Source organism: Heterocephalus glaber, unplaced genomic scaffold, assembly GCF_053883595.1.
Source record: "Heterocephalus glaber isolate CG9 unplaced genomic scaffold, H.glaber_assembly_v1.0 deba00001472, whole genome shotgun sequence".
NCBI lineage: Eukaryota > Metazoa > Chordata > Mammalia > Rodentia > Bathyergidae > Heterocephalus > Heterocephalus glaber.
Window position 1 is genome coordinate 97,309,858 of NW_028258315.1, and position 19,557 is coordinate 97,329,414.

At 44.4% G+C, this 19,557-nt stretch overlaps 1 pseudogene; it reads right to left on the reverse strand.

The window, feature by feature from the left end:
• Nucleotides 1-8,622: 8,622 nt before the first annotated feature.
• Nucleotides 8,623-9,047, reverse strand: LOC101711683 (very-long-chain (3R)-3-hydroxyacyl-CoA dehydratase 2 pseudogene; annotated as a pseudogene).
• Between the last annotated feature and the right edge of the window lie 10,510 nt (nt 9,048-19,557).

A 19,557-nucleotide genomic window follows, 5' to 3' on the forward strand; every position in this document is an offset into this window, starting at 1 on the left:
AAAGCCTGTCACATTGTCTTCTCTGCATGCTTCTGGGGACTCTGACCCTTTTAAAAATAAGGACCCCTCTGATTGGACTTAGGCCAGTATAACCTCACCTAGATCCTTAAGTACTTATATCTGCAAAGATCCTGTTTCTAAACAAGATCACATTTTGAGGTCACAAGTGGGGCAAAACTTGAGGAGACACTATTCAATTCACTATAGTAGCCTTCTGCATGGAGGTGAATGCTGAAGTGATACAGTCTAGAAAATATCAGCATTTGCAACAGAAATTATCCAAGAATAATATAAGGCAATTGTTAAGGTCTTAAAAACATGAATCTCCAGGTTTAAAGATCTCACTAAATATGTTTCTCACAATAGAGGTAAATGGGTGTACATTAACGTGTACCATCATGAAATTTCAGAAGACCGGGGATAAAGAGCATAACATTCCCCAAAGTGAACGAGAGTACACTTCACACACACAGGCACACGCACACATACACACACACACTTATATACACACACATACATCATATATGAAATGCATAGCAGGCATCAGAATGTCATCCGGGTTCTCAATACAGCATTAAACACAATGATACAATGAAACAATAGTTTCAAATTTCTAGGGTAAAATTATTTTCAACCTATAATTTAAGCTTTTCAAGCTATCAATAAAGTATGGAAATAGGGAAATACTTTTCCAGACTTTCATATTTCAAATAATTATCTTCAATAAACATACTTACTTTGTTTCAACCAAATTTAGAAACAGACTAAGAGGAGACGAGCCCAGAAAAGAAGCTCTGGATAAACCCCTCCAAATGGTAGCTGAGAGGAAGGCCAGGGTCTAGGGTGAAAGAGACCATGGTCCAGATGGAACGGAGTGGCAGATTCAAGGAAATACGTTCTCAAGAAGAGATTGAAGCAAGGAGGTTACAAATTTTGTATTGGAAAAATTGTTCGGAAAAATGTTTTGAAGAGTTATTGGAGGTGTGAGGCTCGTTGATTTACATAAATCTGAGAGATGGTAAAGAAATCAGTTTAAACTCCAGGTGAAGCAAAAATAATACACAAAATTAAATGCAATGACAGTACACTATTGACTGAACAGAATAATAAAAGCACCAATGTATAGTTAATAAAATTAAAATAATTACATTGAAATGAAATGTGATAGAATTAAAATCATCAAGTCATTGTATGTCTAAAGAATTCAATAGATGGTGTTTACATCTAAGAACTTGAGAAAAAGTTTACACATTTAAAAAAATAATAAGTATGAAATATTTCTAGATAAATGGCTGCATCTTGAGGCCGTACTCTTAAGTGAAATAATTGGATACACATGTTTAAATACCGAATTGTTTCTCTGGTGTGAGAAACTGAAAGTGGAAATAAGGACCAAAGTGGATAATGGATACTGGGACATGGGAAGAAAATGTTCAAATGAGAAGGGGAACAGGGGAGGAGGGAGCGGAAGTAAGGGATAAGAAAAAAAAGGGAAAAGAAGGAAAAATGGAAACAAAGCTTTTGTAAATAAGAAAGGGAAGAGGGGTTGAAGGGAGGGGAGGGGAATGGGGAGAACAGAAGCAAGATCTGTCACGTACAGGTGCAAATTCCCTATGCTGAATGTGATCATTATGGAGAGCTAAAATGTACCAATAAAATTAAAAAAAAAGGAAATATAGGGCAGTGACCAACAGAGCAGCTAGAGTTTAAAGTTATTGTTCCTCAGGAGATCAAGAGATATTAGGAGAATGTGTCTTGGGGGTGTCGGATGTGTCTTGATGACTTTGGGCTTTGGTTCTCTCCGTTGGGTCCCAGGTTTCTCCAGCTGTCCTACTAATTCTGAGAGCTGCCTTAGTATCCTTCCCTGCCTCATGCCCAGAAAAATAGTCTCTTAATCCACTGTGAACTGAAATTCTATTACGACTCAGAGTACAGGGCACACCGTGGTAGAAATGGGTCGCATGGGTGCAACTGTCCTGACACACCGCCCCCGTGTGCAGCCTTCCTGTGTGCCGAGGGCCACGGTGCACACTGCGGCTTGAGGCAGCCACATTCGACCCCTCCTCGGGTTGTCTCCAGCGTTTCCAGTCTCGCGACGCAAACTCTAGTCACACCAAACTTCTGCCCGTTGCCTTGTTCTCCTACTCCCGCACTCTCAGAACCACCCTCACGCTTTGGAAGAGCTCCTGGCTCCTCCTCCTTGTTCCTCAAGAAGCAGCTCAGCTGGCCCCTTCTTCACCCTTACCTGGTTCAGTAGGCTGGCCTGAGTAGTCCTCAGCTGTGTAGCTCCGCATTCGCACTTAACACCTTGCGCTACGACTGTAACGATACTTCTGCACCTTCCTTGAGACAAGAAGCTTCTGACAGACTTTGTACCAATCATCTCTGCACCCCTAGCTCTCGTATGATGTGTTGGCCTGACCAACTTAGCTTTGCCTGCATGCTGCAAAGATAAATGTGGTTATTTTGGTGTTTTAACTATCTCTTGCAGCATAAAAAAAACCCTAAACATATTGCTTAAAACAGTAATGATTTATTCTTTTACGATTCTGGAATTTAGGTATGACAAGCAGACACAGCTTGTCACTACATTATGTGAGGTTGGCTGAGGTCACGCATGTAATTCCGTTGCAGAGCCTGAAAGAGATAAGCCAGTTTCAGTCCTGCGTGTGACCTCAGCTGGGACGGCAGGACTCTCAGTCCTTGCAGTTCCTCATCTTTTGGTGGTTCGGCTGAGTTCATGGACATGGGAACTAGATCTCACGAGAACAAAAGCAGAACCTGAGAACTCCTGAGGCCTCCTTTCAGAATTTAGAGTGTCACTTCTGTCCCACTCTGCTGATCAGAGCGATGCACAGGGCCAACCTAGATTCAGGGGCGCGAGAAGAGTTCACCCCTCGGCAAGAGTAGTGACAAGTGCATTCAAGGGTGGAAGAAGCTGTTGGCATCTGTCCTCACAAGCCATCTACACTGTAATTCCATCACTTTGTGTAGCTAAGCCAGGTAACTCCGTTACTCTGTTTTAAAATAAAGTACCTTTTCCATGGATTAGATTATCATTAGATGAAGTAAGAAGTTTGAGGAGGTGCCTTTTATTGCCTAAGTTATTTTAATTTCAAAGATAAAATGAATGACTGAGCCAGTCAATCAGGATATTTGAAGAGCCATGTCCAAACCTGGTGCTGATGTTGCTTCTTCACAAATTACAAGTAGCTTTGGAAGAAAGCTAATGGAGAAAAAAGGCTATAATGTAACTCACCAATGGCACAAACTTTCCATGAAAAATTACTTAGCTGAAATTTCTGAAAATATTAACCATCTTCAAACAGAATTGGAAATGATGTTCACATTTAGAATGATACATTATATGTAGCCATTCTATCTTGGGACAGATTTTTACACATTAATGCTGTAGAAAATATAAGATTCTAACAGAATAATGAATAGATATACCTGCATTTTAGACATGTCCATTATGCTAATTAAAATCTAGTATAGTCACAGCTTTTTAATTACTTTCCATCATTGCTACAGTCAATGAAGCTAGCTTTATTACCCACTGTAATATCTCATGTGTAATAAATCTTCATAAAACCTGAAAAGAGTGTCTAGTTCTGAAATCCCAGTGATAGGCTTCACTTGGAGCAGAATGCACAGATGAGCTTTATTGCTGGTTACCTGGTAAGACAAACAATGCAAATGAAATAAGACTAGGTAGAATTTATGATGTTATCTTTATTTGAATATTTTTAAAATTTCAATATATTTAAAATTCTTTATTAATAGCAACCACTTGAACGGAAGATTCAAGGCATTTATTGAGGCTTAAGAAAAATAGAGAAAAAGTCTGCAATCTAGGGTCCTAGTTTAGGGTCTGTAACTTTCTAGCTGTTCTCAGGCCTTATACAAGTCACTCAAACTCCCTGAACTTCTTTATTTTCTTTAGTTACATGAAATGATCAGCTCAGCTTCTCCGCTTTTTCCACAGATGAGAGAAAGATAATGAAAGCGCTTTGTAAACTACAAATCTCTAAGCAGATGGGAGGAAAGAAATTGCTGAAACAATAAATGAGACAGTAGAGACCCTAAAGAATCAAAGGTAAGTTTGCACATTCATTTATTTAGTCATTCAGTATTTACTGAGTGTCTTGTATGTGCGAGGCACTGTGTTGAAGGCTGGAGATTAGCGGTGAAAAAGTCAGAAGAGCCATCCCCTCCCTGGCTAAAAGGGGAGAGAGAAATTAAGCAAGAGAGCAAACACCTAGTGGCCCTATAACAAGTGCTATAGTACAAAAGAACAGGGCCTCGTGAGAGAAGGAAGCAGGGACCGCTGACTGGTAAATGCTCCTGTGTGGGGGACTAAACCTGCAGAGAGGCATGGAGTCAGACCAGCAGGTAAAGGGATCTGCAGAGAGCCCCAAAGCAGGAAGCAACTCCAGGGAGACGAGGACAGAAAACACAGTGAAGGGGAGAGGAGTAACGAGAGGTAAGGAAGGGAGATGCTAGGAGAGGGGTTGGCTTTGATCATAAGTGTCATGGAGGATGAATGAAGTCTTTTAAGCAGGAGCATAATGGGGTTTTATGATGTAAGAGTGGCTTTGCTCAGGGCTTAGGAGGGTCAAAAGCAGGAAGAGGAAGCTAGGGCCCGGGAGAGTGCTGAGGACAGCCCAGATGAAGAGACTAGCAGAGGCAGTAGGGATGAAAGTGGTTCAGGATGTGTCGGGAGCAAGGCTACATAATTTTAGGGAAAAATCCCAGTTCTCCTGCCTACAGCCCAGCTATGGCATTTCGAGACATAATTCCATTTTGGCCTCTGGTCGCAACTGAGACCTCAATGATCCAGTGATACTGTGATGCTCCAGGACAAGATTACACCAGCTGAAGACATCCTAGGATGAACAAAATCTTCATCTATTCAGTTCCTCATTGTTCTTGGATTGTTGCACTTTGTTCTTGCCGATGTACTGAACTCTCTGTCCAGAGTCATTTGTTACATTTGTTTCTCCAAATGTACTGAATAAAAGGTGCGGTAAGCTTGGGACTTTCGTCTTTGCTGCCCAGAGCAGCACTGATCAGACCCAAAGCTCAGCTTCTTCTTCCAGTCTCATTTTCCTGCCTTTCCTGTATAATAAGTTAATTCTCCTTGTGCTGCCGTGGCTCACAGGAGACTAGGACTCACTGCAGAGGTTCTAGTAACGTCCCCTTTCCCTGTTCCCTACAAAGATGAGTATCAGTGGTGAAACCAATGGGATTTGTTGATAGAATAATTATAATTGGGAAGCAAAAAAGGAGACTCCAGGATTTCTGACATGAGCAACTGTGGTGGCTAGGATAGAGTTTCAACTCGCTGGGCCTTAGATCCTCCCTGGGGATTGGTGGAGCATGTTTAGGTGTGTCTGCGAGGCCTTGGGCTCTACATCTGGTCCCTGCCCCTCCTCTCCAGCACCATTCCTTCATTCTGCCTCCCCAGAGCCGTGAACTAAGCAGCTTTGCTTCGCCATGCCCTTCCACTGCGGCTGGGTCTTGTAGCCAGCCCACTATGGACTGAAATCATGAGTGAATTAAACCTCTCCTCCTTTAAATTATGGATGTTAGGGACTGAGTTTCAGCAAAGATAAAGCTGAGTAATACAGCAACTAGGAGGGTGATTCTTCTATTATTTTTTAATTTATTTTAATTTTTTTTTTGAGCACACACACACCAGTTTATTTTGAAATGCAACACAGACCAGATCACGGTTTTATGAATACAACTTGTGACCACATTGTCAGGTAGCAACACTTTCAAATGCATGCATAGAAAGTGAAGCATTGTCTTTGAATGCCTTATTTCTAAATATACAAAAAATACATTTAAATTATATAATTTTGGTGAATCAAAGACTTATAACATTACAATTTTGGTTTTCACAACATAGAAAAAATACAAAAATGACTTTATATATAGTTGTCTAATTTTTTACCCAAATTTCAAAGGAGCAGTGTGTAATGAATTTGATGTTTTATGGTTTATCGGAAAGTCAGAATTGAAAATAATTTACAGGTTGGACCACGTCAATGCCAGCCTTTTATTAGACATGAATAACCAACACAAGACATGAAAAATGAGGGTATAATCTCATCTGCCTCTTAAATTCAGCATCTCCCTTGCTGAAGTCTGCTTCCAAGGAACTTTCTTATCAGGGAAGTCAGCGCTTTATTCCAAGACTACATCTCCATGGGGCCTTTGATCAGGGTGCGGTCATGAGATGAGTGGTCCTGACCTCAGCCAACAGCACAGCAAGACACAGATTAGCCGCTGTGTCTACAGTGCTCCGCTGTGCACCTCAAAGGAGTCCCTCTGTCGGCAGACGGCTCCTCGGGGGACCTGAAACACCCACTCCAGTGGGTGTTGGGAAGATGGTGTCTTTGACTGTGTCCTGCGATACAACCACTAAGTCTGACAGAATCCCCAGTAAACATCGCCTTCAGCACCCACACTTTATAATGAGATGTGACATTTGGCGGGGCTGGATGTTCTCAGTGTATAGAAGAACACCACTGCTTCAAAGGAGAAAGTAATTCCTGTTAGGGATTGAAGAAAAAAGCCAGTTACTGAGGAGGTTACTGGAGGACACAGTGACACGCCTTACTTATCTGCTGCATTTTAAACATTGATGTAAAAAACCATACTCTGGGGTTGAGACCCTTTTTGGAAAGGGAGTTGGTTGTTTGCTGCGTTCTCACTGCCAAGTTCAACTCGATGAAATATACTGTTTTGCAACAGTGTTTTTTCATAAGTAGTGACAAATTATAATAAAGAGGCCTGAATAAAACTTGCAGTCCCACAATTCTGGAAAACCTGCATTTTTCATCCTATTTTCTACAGTTCCAAAAAGAACTGAAAAAAATCTTAACCAAATAAAGTAATAAGGCTAACATAACTGAAGATGATTCTGTTTTATAGTAGAAATACATTTAGGAAGAATAAAAAGGGGTAAGATGAAAAATCGTCTCTCCGGAATCTATCAACAACAAGAAGAGATTCTAATCTCAACACACCCCAGAGTGCTGACTTGAAGAAGCAGAATTTTAATGTTTAGTTAAAAAATAAATTTATTATATGCCTACTTAGATTAGATTTTCAAGTTCCTGTGAAAATATGCATTTTAAAATTTAATTTTTCACTATGACATTCTTCTGCTATTGATAATTGTATTTTATTCTTTTTTTTGGTACCAGGGATCAAACTCAGGTCCTTCCACTTATGAGGCAGGCAGTGGAACCACTGAGCTAAATCCCTGGCCCAACAACTGTGTTTTAAATTACTCACTAAGCCTGATTTAAAGGTCAAAAAAAAGAAGAAGGCTCCACAAAGAAGATACTGTGTTTAAAACTGAGTGCACATCTGAACTTGCACTTCACTCTTTCATCCAACCCTTTCTTGAGGGGCTTTAAATGCACAGGTGAGGTGAGCAGTTAAATAGCATGAAGAGGTGATGCTAACTGGACAACGTCCAAAGGACCAAGTCATTTCATGGCTCTCCCACACGCCAGGACGGTGCTGCTATCCCTCCAGAACACGCGCCACTCCTCAGCACTTGCTGGGGATTAGTGCTGTCCATAGTCAAGGGAAGTAAACAGGACAGCGAGTACTGAAAAAACAAAATAATGCTGTAGAAAGCCATTCCTGAATGTTTTTCCAGACATTTTTAAAGCAACACCTTCCATGTACTTGAAATAACAGATTCCCTGCTCCGATGTGACAAGATGGGCTTGGAGTCCGTAAATGAGAACAGCTATTGGCAAATACATTACTCAGAGGTGCTCTGACAGCAGTCCTGTGAAAGGTACTTGCCACTTACCAGCTGTTGAGCTTCACCTCTCAGAGAACTGCCACGTGTTAAAACAGTCAGAGCCAAGCTCCAAGTCAAGGTAGATTCTTTACAACACACACATACTGATTACGTTCAGGCATGTTTCTTAGTGGCAGGCAACAATGACTCCAATGAAAAGAAACAAAGCATTTCTAGTTTTTTTTCTGTTTAAGGGCACTACCCCAAAGCTTCTCGGGCATATCCATTTTATAATTCATTCTGGATAGGAGGGGCTAAGTCCCAGCCACAACTTCAGAGTGTTCCAGAGAACAAAGTTTGCCGCTTCAGAAATGCAGAGAGATTCCAGCATGCAGCCAAGCACTGCGAGAAGGGAGCACCAAACACACTGCAGACCCAACCGAGCTCTGCTGCAAGCTGGATGCACACTGGGACACGCTCCTCCCTCGGAAGGACTGTGCTCGCAAGCAGTCGGTGTGATAGGTCTCTCTTTACGGTACGGGACGGACAGGCGAGGAAGAGATGCCGAATCCCTGTCTGGTGCCATTGTAATACTGAGGACTTCCGGTTGAAAGAGCATGCTGAAATGGACCGGCCAGGACATTTAATGTAATAGCTTTTTAAATTTTTCTTTTCTATAAAACCCCAGGCCCATGTGACACCGGATTTTTTTTGTTTTGTTTTCTTTTTAGTATTTTAAAAATAGTTCTTAATTCTTTTCTATGAAATGTATTGGGATCTCTAAAAGTCTGCAGTATTTTTTGATCATTGAAAAGTCTGGTTTGGGGGGATGGTGCAGGAAGCAGGAACTATTCAGATTTCTTGTGTCCTTCAGTAGGAGAAAGGACCTTTCTTCTCTGGTGTGTCACGTGGAAGTGTAACTGGGGAAAGTGGAAGGTAGGGGATCATTATCAGAATTAGGAATGCATAGCAGTCAAAGGAGAAATTGTGTTTGCTAGGTAAACTGATGGAGTACAGGCCAGCCTGTGTGACAAAGGGCAGAGCTGCACATATTGTGAGCAACTGACACGCTCATCGGGTACAGTACGATGAAAAGCATGTCCCTGGCCCATTTGATGAGGTAAGGCAGATGGGTTAACAGACTGCATGTATAAAAGGAGTAACGGGTAATTTCTGTGATTGTCCAGGCAGTAACAAACAGGAGGACACTGTCTTCAGTCTGCACCTCTTTGACACTATGTGTTACGGCTCATATTAGAAAAACTCTTGCCATCACCTGGAAAGAAGTCAGGAGAACAGAATATGGAACAGTCCCAATAGCACAATGTAAAATCTCCAGTAAGGCTCCAGCTTGGAAGAATTTCAAAGGCCTTTCTATTGAGTAATAAAGGCTGTGGTAGCTCCCTTTAGCCAGATAGGCTCTGACCAGACCAACTGCTATGCCCAGCCACCCTGCCGTCAGCACCACATTGTAGATGGCCAGGCACACAGTGGCCAGAGGCCTGGGGCCTTCTTCCTTCTCACTCCACTGCCTGGGCCATGGCTGGGCCTGGCCCAGCCACTGTAATCCCCATTGCCCTGAGTCCAGCAGGCACCACCCTCGATGCCGCCATGTTGAGTGCCCGCAGCTTGCTCTCTGTTCACGGGCACTACCCTGATTCTTCTATTTTAAAAATGGGGAAGCCGAAATAAATTTGTAAGAGAAACAAAAATACACCACGGTGGCATGTTGGATTTGACATCCCAAGGAAGCTATCAAGGAGACAGCTGGCTAGAGAGTCATTGAGAGGGCGGCCTCCACTTCCCAGCACCCACTGGCACAGGTCGGGTGGAGAGGCACAGATCTGCAGCACAGCTGAGCTGCCAAGCTCATGATTGCCTGGGTGAGTGGCTTTCTTTTCAGACCATAATCAGACCTTTAAATTTCCTATGAAAACTGGTATCCAAGTTGCCAGGCCACCCATATATCATTGGTCTAATGGTAGGGCAGCATCTGCAGAGAGATGCAGTGTTGCACTGTTAGCAGAGAAGGAAAATGTGGAGCTCCTTCCTTCCTTCCTCCATCCCTCCCTCTATCCCTTCCTTCCAAACCAAAGAACAGTGTGTTAAGACATGGTGAAAAATGTGGCTAGCTGTAGAGGTCAAGTATAAGCTCTACTAGGCACTGAGCTTGAAGGCAGAGGCAAACAATACGGATGTCAAACATGTTTCCCTCCTTAGGCCTGTTGAGTGTACATGTAGGAGTGATAAATAATTATAACTCCTTACATTTTCCTCTCAGTAGGTACCAACCTGGTGATGGAATGATTCCTCTTTCTAATCCTATTTTATGATTGAGTTAAAGGAAAATGACTTGACTCAGAACATCTTATAATTTTCCATATTGTTTTTCTGGTCTAGGTAACACTGGTACTCTCCCTTATTTGATAGTGCTGGGGACTTAAATAACTGAGCTTTGTCCTTCAGAACAGCAGTCCCCAAGCTTTTTGGTACAAGGGACCACTTTCTGGAAGACAAATTTTCCACAGATGTGAGGGGGTTGGTTTTGGGACGATTCAAATGCATTGTGTTTATTTTGCCCGTTATTTCAATTCTTATTACATTGTAGTAGATAATGAAGTAATCATATAATTCACCATGATGCAAAATCATGGGAGCCCTGAGCTTGTTTTTCTGCAACTGGATATTCCCATTGATTCACTCATCACTGTAAAGCCTGCCACCAGATGCAGCTTAATAGTCACTTGCCACTCACTGATAGGGTTTGATCTGAGTCTGCAAATAATGAATGTATTATGATCTCTGTGCAGTCAAACCTCTCTGCTAATGCTCACCTGCATCTGCAGCTGCTCCCCAGCACTAGCATCACCACCACAGCTCCACCTCAGAGCAGCAGGCATTGGATTCTCAGGAGGAGCCCACAACTAGGTCCCTCACATGTGCAGTTCACAGTAGGGGCTCTGCTGCTGTGAGAATCTGATGCCACCAATGATCTGACAGGAGGTGGAGCTCAGGCCGTAATGCAAGCAGTGGGAAGTAGCTGTATATACTGGCGAAACTTCATCAGCTCACCAGTCACCTCCTGCTGTGCAACCTGCTTTGGACCAGTGTACAGACAGGTAGGTTCTACTCTGGTACCTGTCTGTGGGCCAGGGTTTCGGGAGACTTGGGGAGTTCTTTAAAGAACTCCCGCGTGAACCAGTGGCAGTTTGAACATAAGCTGGAACTTCCAGACTCTGTGACCTTGAGCTTGTTCTGTAATATCTCTTGGCCTTCGTTTTCCCATACGGGAAATGGTACTAAGTACCTTGTACTGAGAAAATGAAATACATTATTCTGAGCAAGATGCTGGGCATGATATTAGAAGTCTGTGGTTGTTATCAGGTGAACAGCTGTCTCTGAGTAAGGAGAAAGTCAGTTGCTATGGTGATATGGGTGACACTTAGCTGGGAAGGCATAGCTAAGTAGGCTGTGATATTCAGCAGAGTTTAATCTGCAGGAAGTTTTTGAAAATTTCTTCCAAGGAACTGACATTGAGAAACCTCTATCCCAAGAAAAAATAGACACATTGAAGTCAGTATTATTCCCTAGGATCTTATAAGTCCAATTACTGTCTAAGTTTACCATGTTGTAGTAGTAGTCAGCTTTCCATCCTTGAGACCAAACTCCTGGCATGCCCAGTTTAAAGGAGAAAGATTGATTTGGCCCACTGCTTAGAGGTTTCAGTTCCTGGCTGGCTAGCTTTGAAGCAGAACATCATGGTGGGTGGCACACGGCAGAGGAAGCTTTCACCACCTGGCAGCCAGGAGCGGAGGAAGAGGAGGAGCAAGCCAAAGAGAGAGCGATACCCTTCAGAGGCAGCCCCAGAAACACCGGCTCCTAACACATTCAGCCACCCACCAATGGGTTCACCCTGAAGAGGCCAGCAATCCATGACCCAATCATCTTCAAGATGCCCAATCTCTGAACACATGAGACTTCGGGGAAACATTTTGATCCAAACCCTAACACGTTACCTTGGTGACCACAAGGATCCCACACCCACCTGAGATGCAGAAGGAGAAACAGATGAGTCCTAATACTTGTAGACTATAAAATGCAATAGTAAATGAGCAGAGAACTCCTTGAGAACTGCAGCATGTGACACATACAGTGAAACCCTGCTGTAAAAGGCAGACTACTTGGAGTGCGTGTGTTTCTGGAATCAAATCCTGGGCCTCACGCATCTACCCTGACCTACATCCTCAGGCCAACTCCTTAGATTGCTAATCATGCCTTATTTTTTCTAATTGTTTTTCATTCATAGTACCCTTTTATTCGTATGAGATGCTCAACGATTTTACAAGTATGTCAGGAGCACTTATGCCACACCTGACCTTGCACCACACTGCAAACTCATTAGGTAGGCAGGGGAAGACTGGAAACTGGGATTCAGAAATGAAGGATTTGCCTGTCAGGGACAGGCGGGACTATTGCTTTGTTCTCACCCACGACTATCTCTGACACTTAGCAAACCTGGAGAGGGGAGTATCACAGACCCTTGGAATCCAGCTATCCCGTGTGGGACTGAGCCTGAGCTCTGTGGCTTCAGCATGTGCTTTCATTTCAATTTTGCTGAAGCACACATCTGAATTGCTGTGAGGCTGCTGTGTAGGAGGACAGCACATTCTTGCCTGCCTGGCTCCTCTTCTCCAGCCCTCAGTGAGAGCCCCATGGGTTTGCTCTAAAGGACTGCGCCTCATCCACTTGATGCTGCCCTCATAATGAGAATGTCACTCAAAACCAGCCCTCTGCTGAGCAGGGTCTTGGTGTGTGATCACAGTTCAGTCTCTCTCCAAGGAATTCTAGTCTTGAAACTAGAGGTACTTGTGCTAAAGATGATTACAGAGCACCTAGCTTTTCCATGGTATCCTGGAAGTGACGTCCTTTTGTTGTGATGACTTACAGCAGGGGTTGCTAAACTTTGCCTGTAAAAATTCAGAGAGTAAATATTTTAAGCTTTGGGGACCACAAGGTCTGTGCCTCAACTACCTGCCTCTGCTATTGTCGAGAAAGAGCAGCTGCTCATCTTGTGCAGATGAGCCTGTGCCTGTGTTCCGGGAACTCTGTAAGAGAGTGGGAGGCCAGATTTTAACCCCAGGACGTGACTGGGAGACCCAGAGACTCAGAGCTGCTCCAGGGCCTGCTCTTCACTGGTTTCTCAATATTTCCTTCGCACTCTGTGAGCTCCCCCTTATCCTTCTAAGTCAACTTCTTTCTAAATTTAATGTCATAGGAGAAGTGTTCTGTTGTTTGCCACCAACAAACCCCAAGCAAGAGTGAGTCTCTTGGTCAGTGAGTGGATCTAGCTGATCTAACATCCATCTACCAATGAAGCTTTTTCTGGGCACCTCCTGTAAGTGTACAGAATAATAATTGGGAAGCTTAGGAAAACAACGAAGCCTGGCAACATAAGCAAACATGAAGTGAGAAGTCTTCCAAAAAAGACAATGGCTTAGACAGATGTGTAGCATAAATTAAAGAAATTAAATGTTGAATTTGGCAGTGGCTCAATTTTATGATTTAAATGTCTTCTATAATTAAACAAGAAATGGTGAGTTCATAACATTGTTTTAGTAAATATTCCAAAGAGATTTTATAATCAAGATGCAAATGAAGGGGGGTATATAAGGGTAAGTAGTGTGGGGATGGATGTGAGTAAAATACATTACACACATTGAATCCCCCAAAAATGAACCACGGGGAGGGAGCAGGGCAAGGGGATAATGGAAGGGTGGAAATGATCAAAGCATTTTATGTGCATGCATGAATCTGCCAAAATGAAACCCACTGGTCTCTATGTATTACCAAGAAAAAGGAAAGAAAGAGAAAATAAAGCAGTACTATTCCAGTAAATTTTTTTAAAGGTTTAAAAATGTTACAATGAGGCTTGCTTGTGCACTAGGCTAAGCCTAGCAAACCTGAGTTTCATGTTGGAAGTTTCCAAGACTGCCCACCACGTCCTGCTGTGGCCCAGGGTCCTGGGAGGTCAGAGTCTGTTCTTCGAGAGCGGCAAGGGTCCCTCTGGCCACAGCACTCTCCTCTCTGTCTCCCACCTGTGCTCATTCTGTGGCGCAAGCTGACCACGTCATCAGCAGTCTTCATAGCCTGCAGCAGAGAGAACAGAAAAGGAGCACTCTCCCTGCCCTGCACTGACGGTCCCGCTAGCTGAGAGGAGGACATTCCACCCAGGAAAACTCAAGCAGGCTGCTGTGGTCTGCTTGGTTTGACAGAGAAAGAACAGGCCACTCAAGGTTCTCTGATGGTGCTTGTCACGGGAATGAGGTGAAACTCGCTTGTCTCTTGCAGGATAAAAATCCTTGCTTCTAGCTATAAAAGTCCTCCCTAGAGCCCAGTTCCCATGTCACACAGGAAGCAGGTGTAGGGAGGCTGTGTGGAGCTGTCTGAGGCCCTTCCTCTTGTCCTGGGTGTCCTTGGGCCTAGGCTGCTGATCCTAACTCTGCCTCCAGGGCTTGGCTCTTCATGCAGTGGAGCTGCTCCCAGGGCCCTGGGTCTCGGTCTCGGAGCGAGAGTGTCCTTCTGACTCTGAGAAAGTGAGCTCCAGTGGCTCAGCCTCTTCTGGAGCACCTGGGAAATCCCCTCTGCAGGGAGAGAAGGCAGGTCCCGGGTTCAGGGACCTCTGCAGGGATGGAGAGCTGAACTTTCACAACACTGCTTAGACCTTATTGCACGTTTCTTTTAATGATTAGTTTTTCCCTTTATAGACATAAAAAAATCTCTCTTAGAAATGAATACATATAAAAAAAGATCAATTTATAGGAAAATCAGCTCAACTGGCCTCACAGTAACCCTGTGGAACGGGCACTGTGAGATGCAATTGCCCAAGGACAGGGCACACATGCAGAAGAGGTGAAGGGGGCTTCCATTCCAGGCTCCTGGCCCCCAGGGGGTCTTGAGCACAAACCTCTGCTCGGATGCGAAGCATGAGAGGCAGTGAATGAGACCACGCTGCGGCCAGACACGGGTTTGAAATGATTGGTCTAGAGGGAGAGTCTGCTGAGCCCAAATGACCACTGTGGCCAGGGTCCTAATCATTTATTTCATAGCTGCCTCCTATGTGCATGATACTCTGCCAGAGCTTCCACAGACACTTCGATTGTTGCAGCAACACTGCCAGGTAATGCCACTGCATTTCTGGGGGAGGAACCTGGAATTAGTATACCCAATACACACTAAAAATAAGTTGCCGAGCAGAAATTCAAACAACCTTTAGCTGGTCCCAAAGCCAGTGTCTTTTGCTGCCTTCCAAACCTAAGAACCTGTCTTCTGCAATGTCCAACTTTCCACATCCCCATCCTCGGCCCTCAAATCAGAAATGAGCTGAATATCCTTTTCAACAAAACCCAACCTGCTCCAGCCGAGTAGCACAGCCCCTCAAGAGTCCCCAAGCCAAATGAACCAGGGTCTGGAATGGAGGTCATACAGCAAAACCTGTGCACCAGATTGAACATCAGAACCTAGCTGGGCTGGTGGCTAGAAAACGAATGTGAGGCACACAGATGATAAACAGCAGGGTCTGGACAGGCGAGCAAGGCATTAAATAATGGAAGGCAGTGAATACAGAACGAGGGACCAAGTGTACACAGCTATTATGAAACTGAGAATGGAATATTGATGTTTTGTTCCAGCACTGAGAGCTTTCTGGTTAATTACATTTCTGGGTGAAGTCAGAGAAAAATATGATACGTACATTTTTCAGGGAACACAATAATTTTCAGTCATTTACTGGGAAAATGGTAACTCTCTAGCTCACCAGCTTTCCATGAAACCTGGAAGAGCATTCTGTTGACTGTGAAACACTAAAATGTGTGATTCTGATACGTCAGACTTTTATTACTAATTCATTGAGCTCTTGCTATGTGCCAGGCAAAGATCCATTTCAGAGCTTACAGTTGGGTGAACAAATCTAGAGATAACTAGGTCTAGAATAAGACCTCATCCCTTCTCTATGAATTGCTGCCTTACACAGCATAATTTTTTCCATAGCACTCATCAGAAGTGAAAATTACATATTTATTTGCTCTCATGCTTATTGTCTGTCTCTCAAAGCAGAATGCAAATGCCAATGAAGCAAAAATTTTTGTGTATTGGTTTTCCAATGCCTAGAATGATGCCTGTTATAGAATGGGTATCAGTTCCAAGAGTAATGGAGAGAATAAGGAAGAAAGGAGCAAATTTGTCCAGGGTGAGCTGAGTGTTACAGTTTGAATCTAGATGTCCTCCTAAAGCCTCATGTGCTCATAGGTGGGGCTTTTTTGGATAGATCTAGGGTGTGTGAATGTGGATTGAGGGTGTGATGCTGGGATTAAAAGTGTGTGGATTAGTCCATTATTTGGTTTAGCATAGTTCTGAGTGACACCACCCAAAAAGCAGGTAGCCTGGATGGAATATAGAAGGACAGAAAGAAGCTGCTTTGCTATTTCACTGCTGGCTGCCTTCTGCCTGCCATGGACCATTTCTCCTCTGTCACGCTGCCCTGCCTTGGAACCAGCTGACTATGGACTGAAACCTCCGTAAACCGTGAGCTGAAGTGAACCTTTCCTCCTTTAACTTGTGGGTGTTGAGTATTTAGTCTCAGCAGCATAAAAAGCACGAAGACACTGGGCAAGGCTCCAGAAGGGGCAGTGTTTCCGGCAGTTTGTGGAGGACTAAGGCAGGAGGACTGCAGGAGGGGGAGTGGTGGGAACAGACGGAAGGGTGTGTGGGAGCCACGGTGTGTTTAGACAGTGAGCAAGGGATGAGTAGGTTGGAGGGAGTGACAGAGCAGTGTGCGGCACGGCCAGGAGGCGCCCGTGGGGCAGACAGCTGTGGTGCCAGAGTTCCACCACCATCACCTCATCCCCCGCTGGCCCCACCCACTCGCCCACAGGCACCCCATTGTTCCAAAGGCACCTTCTCAAGCAAGCCTCAGCATCTTCGCTGGGTTCCATCCGCTAAGCCTGCCTTCTCTTCAGCAAATCTCTCTTCTGTTCCCTTCAAACCTTGATGCAGTAAATTGCTCCGCCCATCCATCATGTGGTTTCAGTTGACTGTCCCTGCAGAGCTCAATTAAATTGCTCTCCATAGTGAAGGCTCTGCTAACCTGAGATGACTAAGCGTGTGTGTCTGGATAGGAGGGGACCATAAATGGTCTCCCAACACGTTTCCCATTACGCTCTTTTTCCTTCTGCTTTTTAACTAGCACTGCTTTTTTGAATGCTGAGCTGTTTATGGTTTAATGAACAGAAGAAAACAGAAGCTCAGATTAAGAGGGGGCTATTGGAGGAACTCTGTTATCCATAGATCCCCTAGGCAGCCGGGCCTCTCAAATGACTTGAAGTGGGGGTGTGGAACTCAGGTAACGCTCCACCTCTCTCCCTCTCTCCCTGCCCCTACCCTCCTGTGAATCCTTGCCTCTGACTCTGTCTTCTTCTTTTTCTTTCTTCCTCTGTCATTCCTCCCCTTGCCCCATCTGCTGTTTCTCCCTCTGTTGCCCACCTGCCCCTCTCTCCCTGTTCTTTCAACAGGGCCTTTGCTTTGCCTATTCATAGTAAAGCTGCCCTACTCTCTAGATTATTTGGCTGTATTTCAGAGGCCGGCTCAGATGACTGGCTAATTCCCGAGAGCTCTCGGATTTCAAAATGCAAAGGGGATCTGATTGGCCCAGCTTGAACCATATCTCGTCCCTGGCCAGTGACCTGTGTGTAGGAAGAGTCAGGCACAGAATGCCTAGAGCAAGTGTGCAGGGCCCTAGCAGAGGAGCACAGTGCCCGCCCAGAAGTTTTCGCTGACTTGACTATCCAAGCTAAATTATGTCCATTTCCTAGAACACAGGATTTAAATCAATATTAATGGGTGAATTAATATCCTTACACTAGATTTGGTTGGTCAAGAAGGCTTCCTCATGGAAATGCAGTACCGTACTTCATGTAGAATGATTCTTGCTTGGGAAAGCTCATCAGACTTTTGAAAGTCAGGCATTTAGCATTGCAGATTTGTAGCGCTCAGGTTCCTAGCATGGCAGCCTCCTGACATCAAAAGGGGACAGATGCCAAGTCATGCCACCTGTGGCCCACAGGGACTCGAAAGGCACCCTCAAGCTGACAGGCAGGTGCCTGCCTGGCCTTGCGTCTCTGTTGTGTCTCGCTGCAGTCTTCCCTCCTGCCTCAGCTGGCCAGCTTTGAGATGAGAGCGTGCAATGTGCAGGGCTTCCTTCAGACCTGCCTCGCTGTGCTTCCCAGTGGAGCCACAGGGACCCCTGAGTTCCAGGCTGCGGTCTGCCTAAGCGCTGTTCACGTTAGCACCAGTGCTGCTGGGCCCTCTGCGTCCTGCTCAAAGCCATCCCCACTAAACTGGGACCCTAATTTATTCTTTAGGAAAGGAGATTTGCCACTTTGCAGCCCCTATCAGATGTCTGCTTTCCTGGTCCTGTTCTTCATTAGTCCATGATTGCAGGACATGATGTTTCCAGTTCCTTGTGTGGAGGTTGCTCGTGTGCATAACACGTCTTGATTTTCTTTCCATCTCCTTCCTCTCCCCTCCCTCCATCACTTCACCCCTCCTGACTGAGAAAGATCTCTCTCGGACTTCCCATTATCTAGCTTTTTTTGGCTCTTTATTTATACTTTGGATTTCTCATGTAAGATACATCATGTGATATTTAAGCTTGTGTTGATTTATTCCAATTACCATGATGGTCTCAAGGTGCATCCATTTTCTTACCCATGAGCTGTCTGCTTTGCTAAGGAGAGATTCTCAGACATTCAGGGAAAGGCTCAGTTCCTAGGGGATGTGGGTACCTTTTCCACCTCAAAGCAGGGGCTCTGGGACATCCTCCAGCTGCTGACTATGGAGCTGCTGCTTCCTCCAGGAAGAGCCTGCTGGTGCGGGAACCTCCGACTGAGGACTTCACCCAGTGTTTTGTTTTGTTTTGAGACAGGGTCTTGTTGTGCAGTGCAGGCTGGCCTCGATCTCACTATGTGACCCAGGCTGGCCTCAAATGTGCAGAGATCCTCCTGCCTCAGCCTCCCCAGTGCTGGGATTACAGGTGTGTGCCATCATGCCTGACTCTGTCAGTTATTTTTTAAAGAATATTGTGCAAACCTTTTAAGAAATTTGACATTTTTACATACATAAAGACCCAAATTTCCTTGTGGCAGTGTGGCTTACATTCTTATTTGGCAGCAATTAACTGAAAGTGAGTAACTGCTGTCACTTGACTTTTGCTCTTTCTGCATCAGTACCTAGCAAGCTGCTTAACAGTATTTGGCAGCTGCACACTATTCTTGAAAACCACTGGACTAAGTTTTGTTTTTTAACCTTTTCAGAGCTGGTGCACTAAGGCCCAAGTGTCTGGAAACTCAAGTTCTAGGCCAGGCTTTGCCGTGAACTGCTCTTCTGATCTTGTAAACAGCACTTTCGCCCTTTGGGTCCTAATTTCCCCCTCCTGTAACCTGATGTGATGTTCTGGTCTGATCAAGTCATAGTGTGGCGTATCTCTGCGGGGAATGACTAGAGAATTGGTCCATAAAATTAAGTATTAGGCAGTTAGTTAAAATGATAATTTATAACAATGTTTGCTAATGAGGAAGGATGTTTTAAATTATTTAAAAACTTTTAATTTTGAGATAATTGTAGATTTAAGTGTAGCTTTGAGGAGTGATATTGAGAGGCCCAGCGTGGCCTCTCCCAGTTGTACTCAGGGTGAGACCCTGGATGTCATAGTGCAACATCACAACCAGCAA